The sequence below is a fragment of the Leptosomus discolor genome, chromosome 4, assembly GCF_034619465.1.
Source record: "Leptosomus discolor isolate bLepDis1 chromosome 4, bLepDis1.hap2, whole genome shotgun sequence".
Taxonomy (NCBI): domain Eukaryota; kingdom Metazoa; phylum Chordata; class Aves; order Leptosomiformes; family Leptosomidae; genus Leptosomus; species Leptosomus discolor.
In genome coordinates, this window is record NC_141394.1 from 44,350,690 (window position 1) to 44,356,689 (window position 6,000).

Consider the following 6,000-nt stretch of genomic DNA (forward strand, 5'->3'; position numbering starts at 1 on the left):
GTTAGGGAATCCTGTACATTAGGTTTCTTGCAAAGATCCAGCAAATCCAGATTTTTATCTGTAGCACAGACATTGCAGACAAGTGAATATGAGGCTTTCATAAACTCTGGGTCTTGCTCTGGCTGTTACCTCATGGCAAGTCAGGCATTTTTTCCAGCATTGGTGGTATCAACAACAGTATCGGCGTCCAAAGAGAAAGAATCCACTGCTGACAGAAACTTTCAAGAAATTGAGAAGATGCCCAACCAGAGCAACCTCAGTGGGCAACCTAAGAAGTAGGGTAAAAGTATAGATACCAGCAGGAGATGTAGCAGAATTACAGCACAAGCAGAAGGCAACAGAACTGCCAACTCAGAATTGACCCACCCAGATTTTATGGAAAAAATACTGCATTATTTCAGGCATTTAGGCTGGAGCAGTGATGTGCATCATTGGTCCTCTGGGCTTCTAGCACTTGGAGCCTTGAATTCAGGTTTAGTGTGTTAAGAAACTGCAGCTGTAATATCATGGGAAGGTGAAATGTGTAGCAGACAGTAGAGTTTGCTGTATGGCTGTCATGATCAGATCAGGAGAGTCTGAGGCAAAGCACACAGCCTGTGAGAAACAAATCGTCTGGATCTTTACTTTTGCAGTGTCCAGCTAGAGCAAGTAAGGCAGGTCACTGTGTTGACAGGCCTGTAGTTGAGGGAGGCAAATGAAGACTATGGTAGAGGTAGTGGCAGAGTTAGAAAAGGGTTTGTTGTGTGCCTGTGCCTAAGCTGAATGCTGCATTCTTACTGGCTTTAAACCTTTAGATGATTGGATGGAATGTTTTTGACAGAACATAGAAGTGGGAAGATGTTGGTGACATCTTTCAGAGGAGTGATATACCCAGCACTCACATAAATTCACAACGCTTCAGTTAGAAAAAGATGCTGAAGATCTGTAGACATGGAAAAACAGTTGATACAACTGCTTGTTTAACTTTTATAATAAAATTTTGGGAGCTTTCTCTAATTTTATATTGTAAAAACTTGAACATATTACAGCATGATGCAAATGTCATAGAAAAAGCAGAGCTGAGAAATATGAACATATGTACATTAATTTATAAAAATGTACATGTATCTGTATACATCCTGTTAATATATTTATTCATGACAGAGGGAAAGTATTTTGTATTTAATAAAGTATTTTTTAATATAATGTCCTCAATGTTGTCATCAGGTCCTAGGATACAAATCTTTATTAAAGCTTTAATACATGTAAATGAACTAGGTGGTGTCTCTAAGCATAAGCTATTCCTTCACCAGTGTTAATATGACAAGTAGACAGGGAACTGTATCGCTCTGAAGTCTAGGCTTCGGCACTACAGCTCTTTCCTCCAGCTCACTGACACTCACTTTTGCTTGCTGCCACACCAATGCAAACAAACGTTTAAGGAACGCAGGCGTTTCCAAGTAATAACCTGGAAGATGATCAGTGTCTCTCATCTTTTCCCAAAGTATTTCATTCAGGCATTACATTGTTGCATGGGTGCACTAAAGGGGCGGGTTGATAATAACTAGTTTTCTATTCCAGTTCTGTCATTCTGGGTAAGAAAGATTGCACGTTGTTCCCTGTCATATCTTCTTTTTCTTTCATATTCACAAAATACTAGATCATCGTACCAGGACTGTATACCATGGATTGCTACGCTGTGCTCAGCTGATTGTGTGTTGAACTGAGTTGAGTCTGACTAACAGGGATGAACTAGTTTGGGTTGTGAGTGCTCATGGCAGCCTTGGCTGTGAGGCAAGAGCTGGACTTGCTCCAGTCTGTCCGTATCTTTCTTGCACTGGGGAGCCCAAAACCGAACATGACGCTCCAGATGTAGTCTCGCACATGCCAAATCGCTTCCATCAACCTGCTGAATACACTCTTGCTAATAGAGCCCACGATGCCGTTGGCATTTGCTGTAAGAGCCCATGGTTGACTTAGATTCTGCTTCTTGTCCTCTGGTACCCCTAGGTCCTTTCCTGCAAAGCTGCTTTCTGTCCTGGTGGGACTCAGCCTGTACTGTTCCATGGGATTGTTTGGCCCTAGGCGCAGGACTGCACCTTTGTTAAACTTAAAGGTTCCCATCAGCCCCCTTCTCCAGCCCCCTCAGAAACACCCTGCTTGGCTCGATGGACTTCGCTATGTCAACTGCCTCAGCCTTTTCCATGTCCTGTGTCACTAAGTCGCCTGCCCCCTGAGCAGCGTTTTTCTTTCACTGTCAATGCAGTGTACTTACAGGAGCCCCTCTTGTTGAGCTTTAACTCCCGCTGAGCTTTGGCGTTACTAAATCCTTCAGTGCTCGCCCAAGTAATGTCTGTATACTGCTCCTGGGTGGCAGGTACTCTCCACCATGCGTGTGCTTGCTTACTGTCTGAACTCAGGCAGGAGAGCCCCGTTCACGCACACTGGCCACCTGCCACACTTTGCTTGACTACCCACATGTCGGAATGGACTGTTTCTGTGCTCTGATGAAGATGTTCTTGAAGGTCAACCAACTCTCCTGGGTCCCTTTGCTCTCCAGGGCAGTCTCTGATGAGATCCAGCCAAAAAGACCCCTGAACAAGCCATCATCTTCTCTCCTGAAGGCCAAGGTTCTGGTTCTACTATTTATTTTGATTTTTTCTGGCAGGATTGTAAACTTTGCAGTTTAAGAGTTTCGGCAGCCAAGCGGCCATCAGCTTTCACAACCCAGCCTAGTTCATCCCTGTAACCATGCAATAACTAAGCTCAAGTCCCAAGCACCTCTTAGGTCATCAGCACCTCCACCTTCAGATTTTTACTGAACCATTGGCTTTTAAAGAACAATTTCTAAAATTTTAATAACATTTACTGGTTAGATTTTCCCCTAATGGATAATAAAGTAATTGTAAAACTCTTACCTCGTTATTTCAGCCTGGGGCATGAAATATTAGTATTAGTAGAGCACATTCAGGTAGTTAAGCTGTGTTTTCAACATAGCACGTAATTTTAGCACCTACATTCAAAACAGAAGCGCTAATAAAAGCCCTTGGTATTGCAAGATATTTTTCTTTTTCACTACTATTTCATTTATCAGTAGTCTTTTTATGTGATGCAGCTATTTCTGGGTAGATTCAGACTAGAACAGTTGAAAATTTTTTTCATTAGTTCTTCATTTAAAGAAGCGAGAACTCCCGTTATAGGTAAATCATTTTTCACGAACAGAAATATAAAATGAATATATATTCCTTCTCATGAATATTAATTGGGATGTCCAGTCCTTGATGATAACAAATGATAGGAGGATAACATTGTTTTCAAGCATTATTAACTCTCAACAAATGAAATAAGACATTCCACTGTTTAACTGCTTTAGTGCCCAGGTGTAGCACAGGTATTAACAGTAATACCCTCATTGACTTCTATTTTCCTTTGCACCTTTTAACATGGTGAAATACACTGAGGACCCATGCCCATATGCTGCTTTCTAACAAAATAATTAAGGAAAAACAACAGGAAAAAAATAGAGGAAAGGAAAATGTCCAAGCTGTCCTCAATCTCTTTCACTTTCTTGAAGAAGCATCTGCAGAGTCATGGAGAATAAATGACATTTTGGGAAAAAAAACTTCCTTAGCTACCTGGGATTCCTACACACTTCTCAGTACTTCTGATATTGAAGTGTAATGAGGATGTGCAGAGGTGATTTAGCACCAAGTCTAACTGGCTGGTCATGAAACCCTCCAGGTGGGCAGGATAACTGCTCCCATCCTAAAGGGCTCCTGGGAGGCCTGGGGACTGCAAGTTCTGCTCCCCAACACAGAAATATCTCCCCATGCCAGAAATATCTTTCCACTGACAGCTGCAGGCAAAATATGAGCAGCAGTTATCTCAGACAATAACTAACCACTGCAGATAACTTTCTAAACTTCCCAGATCTGACTTTTGTCTAAGTAGACCCTTGTCGATACAATTTTTATTGCTTAGATCATCTACCGCTGAAGTAGAATGTTGTCCATGATTGAAATGGGAGCAGGAAAGATTTAAAATTCTTGCCAAAGCACAGGGAGCAAAATGAAGACATTCAGGCTTTTATTTAGCAATTTTTTGTCTGTCATGGTGAAAGAGAGGACACTGGTGAGAAAATAAAAGCAATCAGTACAGTCACTATTAAATTTATAATTTGTAGAAACATTAGTGGTTATGAACATGGTGCTGGATACTGCACAAGCGAAATGGAAAGATGACTGGCCACAGAAGGCTCCCTATCCTAGAAAACATGTAATAGAGACTTAGACAAAAGCACAAGGAGAATGAGGATGGTCTTGGGAAGGCAGCAGCAGTTGCAGAACAGCAGCCGTGGTACAGTTGTATCAACAGCTCCTGGCAGTTTGATTTCACAGCCCACCAGCTACTGTTCTTGCTTGCTATCTTGCCTTCCGCAGACAAAGCCAATATGCTCATTTTCCCCTTGAATATTCTGCTGACTGTTGTCAAGCATCCTCTGGTTTACTTTCTTCTAATGTACCAAATTTCCTGTCTTTCATACTCAAGATACCAAATCATTCTGCCCATTCTTGCTGTCACACAGCACCTCCAAAACAGATCAACCTACTGAAAGAATGAATCTGCTGTCAGTATTGCTGTACAATTTAAAGTATTATTATAGCATTAAACCCTAACATCAGCTTGATACTTATTTTCCCTTAAACAGATGGTAGTGCATCAAGCTGTTAAATTTCACTGCAGAAAAAATGACATTCTGCTTGAAGTTGTATTCCTCATGTGAATCAATAAAATCTAGGAACACAGCACTAGAGAATGCTCTTTGCAAATGGCTATATATTTGTAACCCAAGGCAAGGGCTCATGATAATGACCCTTCATTTTCAAGGGCAAACTATGGTTTTTGGCTTACCAAGTATCACTAGAAAGAGAGGTTAATGTGCAAATAATATCCGGGCAATGATAGGTGCAAACAACAGGATTAATAGTTCAAGGCTCAATGTAGCAAGTGCATGTAAAGTGTTTCACAAAGCCTGTCTACTGATTTGCAAGTCAAATACCCTTTACACTTTTCTCTTTATGATTCACTTTCACCTTTTCTCATGCAGATATTTGTTTTAAATAATCAAGTGCACTGGTTAACGCAGTCATAAGAGAAAGAGCAGAGAGAGTTTTACCTGTATATGCAATCCTTGCTGTCAGTCTGTGAGCTACGTGTAGAAAGAAAATTATAAAATGGCCATGGATGCAAAACATAAGTTGCTAAAAGAATTTAACTGGCAAGACTATGCTACTCGAAATTACTGCCATGAGGGAGGGAAATGAAGTGTGCCAGCCTACAGCCCTGGCTCAGAGCCTCTGCATTGGATGCCACCAGACCTGATTTTCTGCACAGCTGTGCCATTGGGTTCGTATAAAGGTGTCCCAAGGGGCCATGTCACAGAGCTGCGATGACATCCCAAGCTCGTGGACTGTCTCCCCGCTGATGGGGTAAACCAGAGCAAGGACAAGACTGACCAGTGGGTTTTTCTATGGATTTTACTCTTTGTTATAGGATGAATGTCTCTTTTCTGGCCTGCCAAAATTTGGGAAAATGCCTCTGAACAAGCTTCTACCTACACGTGCCAGAACAGGATTTACTGTGGGCAGGACTTATTATAGTCATGGCTGGCAAGGCTCTGTTTTCATCAATTTAAATATTTATTCCTTAAAAAATGGATAATCTGTTGCCACAGTAAAACACTCCATGGGTAATAAGTGATCTTACTCATCTTTAGCAAAACAGGCAGCAAAGGATTAGCACATGCATCTTCATTGCTTTCGTATGAGACCTAGATTGACCTTGAATACTATCACAAATACTTAAGGAGAAAAGCAAGGATTGTTGTTATGACCACACTTAAAATCCTAGCTGCTCAAGGACAGATCTATCCTTTCTTATGAATCCTGAACTCCAGCTCTGTGAAACAAAGCAAGATTTTCACATATTAAGCATCTGAACCTCCCAGAGATTTCACTTGTA